This window comes from Fukomys damarensis, unplaced genomic scaffold, assembly GCF_012274545.1.
Source record: "Fukomys damarensis isolate Sample0158 unplaced genomic scaffold, DMR_v1.0_HiC HiC_scaffold_11, whole genome shotgun sequence".
Classification (NCBI taxonomy): domain Eukaryota; kingdom Metazoa; phylum Chordata; class Mammalia; order Rodentia; family Bathyergidae; genus Fukomys; species Fukomys damarensis.
Genome location: NW_022900923.1, coordinates 36,271,795 through 36,284,866, shown reverse-complemented (window position 1 = coordinate 36,284,866; position 13,072 = coordinate 36,271,795). Strand labels below are relative to the sequence as shown.

Sequence of the window (13,072 nt, the reverse complement as noted above, 5' to 3'; positions counted from 1 at the left end):
TTTTTTTTTTTTTTTTTTTTTTTTTTTTTTTTTTTTTTTTTTTTTGGTACCACGGATTGAACTCTGGTCCTTGCGCTTGCGAGGCAGGCCAATGAACCGCTGAGCTAAATCCCCGGCCCCATATTTGATTCTTAACAGCCACGACATAATGATAAATATTATAACAGAAGTAGATTTCATGAATTTCAGTTAATACATTATCTTTTCTTCAAACATTTATCTGCCACTTTTTTCTACGCTTTAGTTTTTGATAAATGGAAAACAATTTAGTCAGATTTTAGAAGACAGTTGATTCTTTTAGAAAAGAATTTGAATTAAGATACACGTTATAGTATGTCTTTTGTATCATTTATAGTAGGGTGGCTCAAAAAGAATGAGCTTGTTGATTCAGTGGTCTAGGAAATTTCATCAACTTTATTCCTTATATTATGATGTTATTATCTTGCCAAAGTGTTTCACAGTATAGGCCATGCACATGATTTAAGCCTCAAATTTTAATTTTTAGCCAAATGACAAAATATTGTGAGCTCAATTTTATCACTAGAATAACGGTAAATATTAGATCTGAGATGAAAAATTTAATCTCATTAATTTTAGATGTCATTGTGTATAAAATATTTACTTTAATTAATCAAACTTTAATTCATATAATGTAAAAATACTTTTCAATTCCACTTTTCAAAGATTATAGAGATGAAAGTGTCAGATGAAGTCCATTTTTTTTTTTTTTTTTTGGTACTGAGGCAAACAGCAGCACCATTGAGCTAAATCCTCGACCCAATTTCTTTATTTGTATGATTTTCATTTTATTAAGTTACCATTGTTGAAAGTGATGGAGAAGAGAAACGAACATTTAAACTCTTCCTGGAAAGTTTTATAAGTACTTTTTTTTCCAAAAATCTTTCTAATGTTACAAACAATGCATTTTTCTCTATTTTTATATTCAGGAAAACTTTGCTTCATTGGTTAACTTATTTGTACGAAGTCCACTAGCAAGTTAGTTAGCAGGACTAAACTTTTTTCAGACTCTACATCGTATGCAATAGATTTTTTTTGCACAAATATTTTATATCCTTAAAGCTAAAGGGATATGAAGGGAAATAGTTATAATCATAAATTCGGGAATCAATGAACATCTCAAGAGTCGAAGACAAATGGCACTTAGGACCTTATTCAGTCAGCACGGATTGGAGATGTAGAAGAAACAAAGTGGAATTGATGATGGGACAGCAGGGTTACTGCAGAGAAGGTGAAGACAGAGAAGAATTACTCAGAAGAGTATGCTGGAAATGCGCCTGTCAACAGCTGCTTTGAGAATTTTGAGAGCAGATGGGCTCATCTGCTACGCCTCTCCTTTGTAGCTCCAACCATATCTTGTTTTTTCCTGGAACATATACTAAATTAATTTTCATTCACTAGCTTCCTATATATCCCAACAGGAGCAAGGAGATTATGTGCTGGACTGGATACGTGGAGAACAAAAGCTTTCTGTTTGTCTGCATAATGTATTTTAATATGCTGCATAAGGACCATCACTGTTTACCGTTGTCTCCGATAATTTACCATGTCCCTTCACTTGGTTATTTGCATAGCATTCCAGCCTCTCAAACACCTGTGTCTATTGTAATTCATATTTCAGATTAATTGCTTATCAGATGTTTAGCGGCACTCACCCTTTCCCCTGAATAGAATCACATTTTATTATTTTTTCTTAGGTACATCTTAGCTCTCTACTTTTTTTGGCACCAAATACTTGAGACGCATGACAGTGATTGAACTGCGTGTGTCTAAAAGTGAAGGTTCAAGACCGTTTACTATTTTAAATTTACTTAAATTTTAATGATTGGCAATGACAAAAATTTAGGATTAAAATCTCTTGAAATATAAGATATACTAACTAAACAGCAGTTTTATATAAGGTACTCTATTTGGAATATAGGAAGTAAAAAAAAAAGAGCTTTGTCTACACACCTCTTAAATATCTCCTTTCTTAGTAAAGTTACAAAGGCAATTAAATCTCTACATAAATTTTGAAGAATCAAAATTCAAACCGCAGTGACATTAATGGAAATATATTTAACTGAATAAATGTAACAGTGATTAATTGTACAAAAGAAAAACGTTATTTATGAAAAAGTATAAAATAGAGATTTGGGGGAGAGGAAATAAAGGTTCCCCCAAGAAATTGATGCTGCCTGTGATTTGCAGCAAAAATAGGAATTTAATATGGACAGGATGTACTATGCAGACCAAGCATGGAAAGTGGAGATTGCAGTGGAAACTAAGAAATGCTAGAAAGGACAGATGGTGTTCTAGAAAGGAGAATTTGATATTTAGGAAAATTTTTTTCTGGAGACTAGTGTAATAATTGGTCAGGTGAGATGGTTTTGGTCCAGAAACATGTGTGCATGGGGCATTGATTTGAGGCAGATAAGACAAAGTGAGAGTGTCAGGGAGAATAGAAATTTCTCCAGTTGGGGATTTAGCTCAGGGATGCCACACCTGCCTGGCAAGTGCAAGGTCCTGAGTTTGATCTCTGAATCAAAAAAAAGAAGAAGAAGAAGAAAAGAGATTTCTCATCTGGAGCAGAGAAAGTATCCTCTTTCTTACACTCAGGCTCACTCTCTTTTCAAGAACTTTGATTTAGGATTGACGCTAAAATTCATATGAAATGTAAAGGAGATAGAATAATCAAAATTAAAAAAAACTGACAAAAGTGTGCAAAAATTGGAGTGTTAATATTCTTTTAATGACAACATAAAGCTACATCACCAAGACTGTGCACGATTAGCATCCAGAGAGACTACTATCACTTTATTTTATGTCCAATAAAAAAATAGAGATCATAATGGGCCATAGTGTAATAGGCGTGGCATGGATGCATTTGCATTCTCAAAAGTTCAAATCCTTGCCCACATGTTTAAGACACATCTAATCTTTGTGAGCCTTCCTGACTGTATTGATAGACAATGGCATCTTCCCTGCGGAGTAGCTGCCTGTGCTTGGGAGGCTGTACCTGAACTACATACCTCGTCCTGTCCAGCACATACTAGGAACTCAACAGTTTTGGCTTTCTCAATTTATTTGTCAGTGTTGAAGTACAGAGTCTGAACTTTATTCGTATTTGTAGTCTCTCTAATGTTATTTTCCGGAGGTTCAATAAATATCAACTTAAATATTTCATAAAAATCAAGATCTGAAAAAAGCCAAAATTATATTAAAACAACATACAGATTAAGGAAGAAGGCGAATGAAATATTTTAAAACAAAGACCACTGGCAAAAGCTACTTTTATTGCATTACACTGGTAATTAGGAGAATTGAAACACAATTTTCATTGAACAGGCTTTCATTGAAAACTGACATTTATTATTTTTTCAAGTACAAAGACTAATATAAAATGAATAAATGTGAGAGATGAAAATTATGCCAGTAGGTTTACAAGATTGAAACTTTATGCCTTAAATTATAATAAAGTTTGATACAAATAAACTTAAAAAACTAGTGTGGAATATTTAAACATATAGAAATAAATCATCCTGTATTGATTAATGCCATTGCTCTGCGTGTGTGTGTGTGTGTGTGTGTGTGTGTGTGTGTGTAAGGATAAAAATAAAGCAGGAGAAAAGATTTTTAATTATATTTCTATGTGTTTTTGGTAATGATAGTCAATTTAACATCAGATTTGAAACTGACTTTTGATTGTCTGCAGCATTTTTTTAAGGTATACAAAGATTATAACAAAAGCTGTATTGTCAGGGAAATGAATTCTAATAAAGTAACCAAGACAGAATCTGTTGTTGTGCAAATGACATTTACAATATTAGTGAAATTGAACTGCTTATTTGTAATCATAAATGTGTAGCTTTGACCAACAGAATGAAAAACCTCTGAGAAAATTCACAGCTATATAAAATATAAATTGAATTATGTACCAATTGAGAGAAAAAGAAATGGCTTTTATTTCACTTTTGTTATAGTAACATTCAACTGAATGCACAAAAAGAATTTTATTTTTTTACAGAGCTTCTATATTTTTACTTGGGTATGAATAAAATTGAAAATTTGCATGCCACTATCTATGCAAAAGATAAAAGCAATCCTGTATTTTTTAAAGCAAATAACTTATTAAATTATTGACATATTTTGGTGTAAGGACTATGTTACTACACCTGTTTCTATTCCCCAGATCCTGTATAATAGTATTTTTTTATTTTAAAGATTATGATATATGTAATTAAATTCATATGCATATTATATTTTGGGATAAATGGGAAATATATGGATGCTAGTGGCAAAAGCATGTTGATCTAAATTTCAGAAGAATATTCACCAAATCCTTTAATAACAACGATACTTGTCATTTTCTGAGAATACCTAGATTTTGACATGGCCATGAATTTAGATGTAAATATAGACATAGACAACAGACTTTTTGTTTACTAGCAGGTTATTTTTGTACTTTTGACTTTTTAGCACAGAAATTGAAGCTGTCCCAAGAGGGACCTATTCGGTAACTGAAAGTAAGTATAATAAAAAGATACATCACAATGTCAGTAGAACAATAGCTACCTTTTGACCTTCGTCTTTGATGACTTATAATGGCAAGTCTTCAAAATCCTTTTGCATAATTGCAGTGTAACAGTTTACCTGGTAGAGACATTAACCTGCTAGCATCCGTCCTCTTCTCTGATTGCTTCCTCAGAAACTAAAACTGCATTTAGTCTGAAACTTTCCTGGCAGCTCATATTCACAAGGTAATGAACCTGAGCAAGAAATCATTATTAAATCTATGACAAGAACAAGATGAGAACATTAATGCAGAATTATTTAGCACGATTTCAGAATCTTCTTATCTTTAAAGGGAAGCAACAAAGGGAACTATTCTGATAAATACAATTGTAAGATATGTGTTTTTTTATGACTATATTCTTGCAATTTACATATTATGTGGTTAATTTACTATATTTTACAACTTCTAATGTCCGTCTGACTACAATGCAACCTAAGAGAAAGTTTATATTTATAAAATATTGATAGTACAAATCAAATTAAAAATAATATAGTTATGTATGAATTGTACATGCTACGTGGAATTTTCATGTATTAGCAGTCATAACTTCTAGGTAGGCCATGCTATTTATTAGTTTTCATGATATTTAGAATAATTGTCAGTTTCTTTTTCATAGTCCTCGAGATACTAATTTCTACCAAGGTTTTGACTAGAGTCTAAAAGGAAAAAAAGGAAGGAAAGAAAGGAAAAAAGAAGAAAAGAATAATGAGGCCACTAAAATTGTTTCTGGGGTGGCACTAGCGTTTGCAAAATAATGTTTCTAAGATGTGATGTGAAGATGTCAGGATAGTGGAAGACTAAAGATACTTGAGGAAAACATGAGAATAAGAATAAGACCTGAGAATAAGAAGTAGCTTCTGTTGTCCACAAAAATGTAGAATTACTATGAAACATGTTTAAATAGGTAAGTCATATTAAAATCATTTTTTAAGAGATTAGGGAAGCTATATCCCTGATGTAAAGCTAATAAGGCATTTTTTTTCCTCATTGAGTTTATTGGTACATTTTAGGTACAAAGTACAGTTACGTTCATCATTGGGATCCTGTACCTCTACATGACGGGTCTTGGTTCTCGTTTTTCCCCTTCTCCTGCCCTCCCTTCACCCCCTCTTCCCTTCCCTATTTATTTGTTATTTCGATTTCAAAGACTTGGTTCTTGTTAAGTTAAAAAAAGAGAGAAGAAAAAAATTGAGCCAAGTATTATATTAATCTCTGGGATTCAAAGACTAAAGACTCAGTTTCCTGTTGTGAAAAAGCCAGTATCAGGCAGGGGATTTAGCTCAGTGGCCACGTGCCTGCCTTGCAAGGTCCTGAGTTCAATCCCCAGATAATAACTAAAAAAAAAAAGGAAAAGCCAGTGTCTAATGATGGAGATGGAAAGAAAGGAAATGCTAACCCAGCATGTCACAAATGCTCAGTCAGAAATCTGCAAGTGACGCTACACTCACAGTCCAGCAAGATTTTCCTACAGTCATGGAGAAAATATTCTCGGGGGAGCAGGGGAGTTGCTTCATAAAGTCAATCCTGAGACCATACTGTTAGTCAGAGACAAAATAATACAGATTTAATGTTCAAGTTATTGATTTTAGAAACTGTAGAAAGAATATAGGTCTAGTGGAAGAAGGATTTGGGGAAATAATTGCTACATCTCAGAACATAAAAGAGGACTTAATTTTGTTTGAAAGATCATGGGAATCAGTAAAGAATTTGATTTATTTTTATTTGATTTATTTGCATTTAAAGTCATTTAAGGCCGGGCGTGGTGGCATCTCAGAACATAAAAGAGGACTTAATTTTGTTTGAAAGATCATGGGAATCAGTAAAGAATTTGATGTATTTTTATTTGATTTATTTGCATTTAAACAGTCATTTAAGGCCGGGCATGGTGGCACATGCCTGTAATCCCAGCACTCAGGAGGTTGAGGCAGGAGGATCTCTGTGAGTTTGAGACCAGCCTGGACTACATAATGAGTTCCAGGTAAGTCTCAACTACATAGTGAGACCCTGTCTCAAAACAAAACAAAACAAAAAACAGAACACAATCGTTTAAGTTTCCCCAGAAGAAGCATACATAAATTGAAAACACTTGATAAAAATAGTTCTTCCAATATATAAATTCATAATTCTTAGGTATGGCTTATCCCTCAAAAGTTTATGTGCTGAAAGCTTAGTCCATAGTACAAGTGTTGGGAGATGATATAAAGTTTAAGAGGTTAGGAACTAGTGGAAATTGGCTGTAGGGCACCACCATGAAAGGGGATTACTGTCCATCTCCCAAGGCTGTGTTCATTACCTGGAGAATACGTTACTATGAAGGGAAGTCATGCCAGTGCCTTCCTGACATGCTTCTGTCTCCTATGATGTCATCCACCTCCTTGGATGCTGCATATCGCTCTCATGAGATACGGCCTTCCAAGCTGTTCAGCCTCCAAAACCATAAGCCAAACAAACTCCTTTTCCTTACAAGTACTCTGTTTGGGGTATTTTGTTACAGTAACAGAAAAAAAGACTGAGACAAAAATGCAACTTTTTTAGAAGATTCTGATGCATTCTGTCTGTATATCTAAATTGTCATCTTACAAATATATTTCTCTTTCAGCAGTGAAGACAAGTACTCTGTTTGGGGTATTTTGTTACAGTAACAGAAAAAAAGACTGAGACAAAAATGCATCTTTTTTAGAAGATTCTGATGCATTCTGTCTGTATATTGAAATTGTCATCTTACAAATATATTTCTCTTTCAGCAGTGAACTCCTGAGTAATAATCCAAATTTTAGTCTGTAAGATCATATTAGCCCAAGAATGAAAATATCTTTAAGAACCAAACATAAGGGCCGGGGATTTAGCTCAGCGGTTCGGTGGCCTGCCTCACAAGAGCAAGGACCTGAGTTCGATCCCCGGTACCAAAAAAAAAAAAAAGAAACAATCATATAGTGGTAAAGAAATATCATCCCAGCCCTCCATTCCATTGTGAATTATGTGCAAGCACAGTTCACTGAGTAAAAACTGTATTTAATTACTGTAGAGTAAACAGATATCAATTCTGTTTTGTTTTCTACTAAATGTTTCATAAATATTATTCTTAAAACTTTCAAATATTGCTTTTCATAAGCTGATTTATTCTCACGAAAATCATACATAATAATATATGGAAGTAATAAAACACGTTGGCTAGTCTGATTGCCTAAGCTGTATTTTGAAATTAGTTTTTAAACTTGTCTCCACATTATCTGTGCTGTTTTCCAACACTCTTCTGGACATTTTCTGTTTTTTGAGGCCTGTGTACTCTTTCTGGTGTCCTACCTGACTGGAGCTTACTTGTCCTTGGAGATGAGTACACCTATGCAGTACACAAAATCCTCATACAGCACATTCTACTTAATCAAAAGTTACTAGGACCCAAGGCCTCATTGCTGATGAGAGTCTTTCTGAAAAGTAACCCAATAACGAGACCCCCAAACCATACAGCTTATTATAACTGAATATTTCATCTATACAGAGGAATTTGCATTTAAGAAATAACAGGATGATTTAACCACAAATAGTGTTTTAAGGTTTTAGACAATATCCTGGGAAATGTGGAGGGTTTTAAGAAATAAATTCAGAGAACTCTTTACCATGTGTGAGAGGCTGTATCAGTTCACAGAATGGGTTATATATTTATCTGTTACAATAAAATTACAATGGAAGATGCAAAGTTTCAAAATTAAGAAAATTCAGGCTTTATATAGTCATCAAAATTAGTGAGGGAATAAAGAAACAAGGATGAGCATTTTAGAGTAGAATTCTGATGGGAAATATTCATTTAAAAATTTGCATGCAAAGGTGAGTGTGCTGGTAAATATTTTACACTAAAGAGCAATTAACATCTTAAATTAAGAAGAGAAATAATGGCTGAAGTTTGTCAATAAGGAAAACATCTACTGTACAGTGTTCTCCTGTCATATTCCCTTTACTTCTGTTCCACTAGAATTGACGGCAGTTCTTTAGATTTATCGCATTTTTAATTGGTCTCCTTGGTGATGTGCTCCCTATGGCTATTCATTTAGTGAAACCCTCTGAATTTACTATGATACTTGCATATTAATTTTTCTACATTCCTCATTTTTAAATTTGCATCATCTCATTTTCCAACCCAAAATTAGTAAGCTCTTTTTATGATTTTCAGAAATTCTTGTTTTTATTTTACATACTTTCTGAAGAATCATTTGCAAAAATTTCTCAAATCATAAATAAGTGCAAGATTAACATAGGAGAAAATGAAATATATCATTTGATTGCTGTCATGTATTTAAGATCTTGGTAACAATGCATTTTCTAAGTAAAATGTCTCAACGATTTCTAATTCAGGCTTTATATAGTCATCAAAATTAGTGAGGGAATAAAGAAACAAGGATGAGCATTTTAGAGTAGAATTCTGATGGGAAATATTCATTTAAAAATTTGCATGCAAAGGTGAGTGTGCTGGTAAATATTTTACACTAAAGAGCAATTAACATCTTAAATTAAGAAGAGAAATAATGGCTGAAGTTTGTCAATAAGGAAAACATCTACTGTACAGTGTTCTCCTGTCATATTCCCTTTACTTCTGTTCCACTAGAATTGACGGCAGTTCTTTAGATTTATCGCATTTTTAATTGGTCTCCTTGGTGATGTGCTCCCTATGGCTATTCATTTAGTGAAACCCTCTGAATTTACTATGGTACTTGCATATTAATTTTTCTACATTCCTCATTTTTAAATTTGCATCATCTCATTTTCCAACCCAAAACTAGTAAGCTCTTTTTATGATTTTCAGAAATTCTTGTTTTTATTTTACATACTTTCTGAAGAATCATTTGCAAAAATTTCTCAAATCATAAATAAGTGCAAGATTAACATAGTAGAAAATGAAATATATCATTTGATTGCTGTCATGTATTTAAGATCTTGGGAAGAATGCATTTTCTAAGTAAAATGTCTCAATGATTTCTTTTTTTTTTTTACGTTTTCTCATTTTTCTTTTTAAAGCTGTTTATTGATACTTTTTTTATTTTTTTGGTACCGGGGATCGAACTCGGGTCCTTTTATTTGCAAGGCAGGCAGCGGAACCACTGAGCTAAATGCCCGGCCCTTTATTGGTACATTTTAGATATACGTAATGATCACATTCATCATAGAGAATTTATACCTGTATATGATATATTAATTTCCCTTTTTTCCCCATCCCTACCCTCCCTTCAACCTCTCTTCCCCTTCTTATTTGCAGAAGCTTTATTTTCAGGTTTTTTTCTTTTTTCTTTCATTCTTTCTCCCACCTCCTTAGTTCCCCTTCTCATTTAAGCATTTTCTTCCTATTTTATAATATCTAGTTTACATTTTAGCCTTTATTTACACTTTCAATTTCTCACACCAAAGAAACAATGAGATATTTACCTGTGTGTCTGATTTATTTCACTTAAAAGTATGGTCTCAAGGCTGTGAAAATGATCACATTCCCAACATTTTATGCAGATTTAATGTAATTCCAATCAAAATACAGAACTAGAGAAAAATGACAGTAAAGTTCATTTGGAACCAGAAGAAACCTAGAATAGCAAAAACAACTCTGGGCAACAAAGGCAAGGCAGGGGCATCACAATCCCTGATTTTAAATTATGCTGCAATGCTGCTGTCATAAAAAGAACATGGTATCGGCCAATAAACAGACCCGAGGATCAGAGGAACAGATTAGGAGATGAAGAAACAACTCCAAACGCACTCAGCCACCTTATCTTCCACAAAAGGGCCAAACACCTTCCCTGGAAGAAAGGTAAATAGCCTCTTTAATAAATGGTTCTGGAAAAAGTGTATTTCTACATGCTGAAGATTAAAAATAGACCTATGCACTAAACTAACATCAAAATGGATACCAGATCTAAATATTAAAATGGTTTTTTGAATGTATAGTCTACAGAATAAGTATGTAAAATTTATATCAGTCTTATGACAAAAATCAGCCAACTTAATCTTTTGTTATCATATTATAATCTTTTTAAGTAAAATATTCCATTGACGATATTGTATTATTATAGCAGTTCTAATTTTGGGTGTCTTTCTTTTGATTACTCTGAGAATATGATGAACTATGACCTTACGCATGACTGAAAAATGAAATGAGCTTAGAGAGAATAAAAGGAAACCAAAAAAACATGGTTCCCACGGTCATATTTCAGATAAACTTTTAAACTTTTGTCACTTAAAAGTAGCGGTAGGCTTAATGGTTTTATAATAGGGACATTCTGACTGGAAGGTACAAAGTATTATATACACAGAATCTGTCAAAAAGTGCACACACACTTCAGCAGTTTGCCATACTAATAAATGTCTGGAAGCTTCTGGCCACCACTTTGAGCACCTCTTGTAACTGTAGAGGATAAAAGTAACCTGTATTATTTCATGATGTCTCAGTAAATTTAGTATTAAAATATTTATACAAGTTTTTGTATTTCTAAATGCTTTCCAACTAAGTTACGAATTGCAAGACTTTTAGTGGTTTTTCACATCCTCTGTAGAACTCACACTAAAATTGCCTTTCAACCATCCTTGAAGACCCTTGCTACACAGGCATTGTCACAGCGTTAAAGAGGAATGTTATGCTTTTTTAGTTCAAACACAGGCAAGATTGGATTTGATTTGTGAATGGGCATGTATGAAATTATCACATGAAATTCCATTATTGTTTTACCATTAATATATGTCAATAAAATTAAACACATTTTTAAAAATGCAGTGAAAGCAGGGGCAAGAACACTAAGCTAGAACGCTTGTTCATAGAGAAACAAATGCATTAATAAACTGCACAGAATAGAACAAAAACTATGGAGCACAGATTGTAGGAGATTAGTAACACATCATGTTTCAGATTCTCATTCAGAATGAGGTTAGCTATTAAGAAAGCATTTTTTCATATGTGTACAATTTCAAGTCAATATAATCTCTATGGATTGTGTCATGTGTGAGTATTTGGAATAGCGACTCCTACACAGCTATTTGCTGTCTAGGCATTGAAATGCGAAATCCAGTGCAAGGAAACAGCCCCTGTTCAAAGTCCAGGTGAGGTCAGCTATATTAGATTCTCATCTGCTTATGATCTACACGAAACCTTGAATAAATACTAGGGAGAATTTTCTAATGTTTAATCTTTCTATCAATAAAATAACTCATTAATAAAATAGAAAAAATTCCACTGCTACAATTATTCAAGTTTGCTTAACCACTTTTAACTATTAACCATTTTTTCTGGGATATTATATAAGATCTTTTGGTTTTACAAGAAATGATTCTTTTCCACTTGAAGAATCAAAGTTTCTATCATTTAATTTTCTTCTGCATACACTGGTTGGTTATTATGTGGGTATATTATCATGTTGCTATTTATTTCCTTAAAGATTTTCTTTTATTCTTTAACCTGAATAAATATGGAGAATGCTCTGTAGCAATGAGAGAGAGAATTAACAGAGTGATTTTACTTTAAGAAATTGTCAAAATTTTTTGATAATAAAGAGTACATACAAAAATGATCAATATAGGTAGATTGTCCAAGACACTGTAATCAGTTTGTAAAATGGAATATGCATTGAGAAAGGAAGGCATAATCAGATGAAAAACACCTATAACTAAGGTCCGAGATTATTCTTGAAATCTATGAAAGTAGATTGGTGTAGTGACATATTTCAGCTGCACATGTGACTAGATTATAACCAATTTGTAGAGGATCAGAAATATATGATTCCAATGGATCATTTTGTAAAATGTATTTTTTTTCTTAGTATTTTGTTGATAGGCTTTTTGGTATTTTGTTATGAAAATATTTTGTTTGTTCCATTTCTAATTATGTTCACTCCTACTCACTAAAGTCATCAATATGATTTAAAAAGAATACTGCAGGTAGTAATTTAGGTTATCACTGTGTACCTTTTTTGGTTTAATAAACGATTATTTATTAATTCTTTAAGAGAAAGCAGCTTTCCTGTGTTCTGAAGTTATTAGTGTATCCAATATATGCCTCATTTTTATGTCAATGTGTTTGTTAAAAGAGAAAATGTGCAAATGCACAAGTATCCTTTATTCATTTAGAAAAAAGGATCTTGTTGAAATCTGATATACAATCAAAATTAAGAGTGATTTCTCTGGACTTATATTTAATTCTTATATAAGTTTTATAAAAATAGTTTTGTATAAATTATTGCAGAAATACTACAGAATACATGTAGCATAACAACTACATATAGTGAAACCTAAAAATAGAAATCATTAAACTATTTAAAATTTGGATGCTAGATTAAGAGCCCAAATCTAAAATTATAGAGACTCCAGCAGATTTCCTAAACTGTTCTAAATCAAAACCTTAGTCATAATTGCAGTCTTTCTGATTGTATTAAAAATATGGAGGCCGGGCTGGGGATTTAGCTCAGCGGTTTGATGGCCTGCCTTGCAAGCACAAGGACCTGAATTCAATTCCAGGTGTGGGGGGGAAAT

General features: G+C 32.8%; 1 long non-coding RNA gene across 1 annotated transcript in view; it reads left to right on the top strand.

The window, feature by feature from the left end:
* Positions 1-10,326: 10,326 nt before the first annotated feature.
* Positions 10,327-13,072, top strand: part of LOC104851354 — a 12,588-nt gene continuing 9,842 nt past the window's right edge. Inside the window, exon 1 of the long non-coding RNA XR_002024846.1 lies at positions 10,327-10,364. This is a non-coding gene — a long non-coding RNA (uncharacterized LOC104851354). The remainder of the gene's footprint in view (positions 10,365-13,072) is intronic.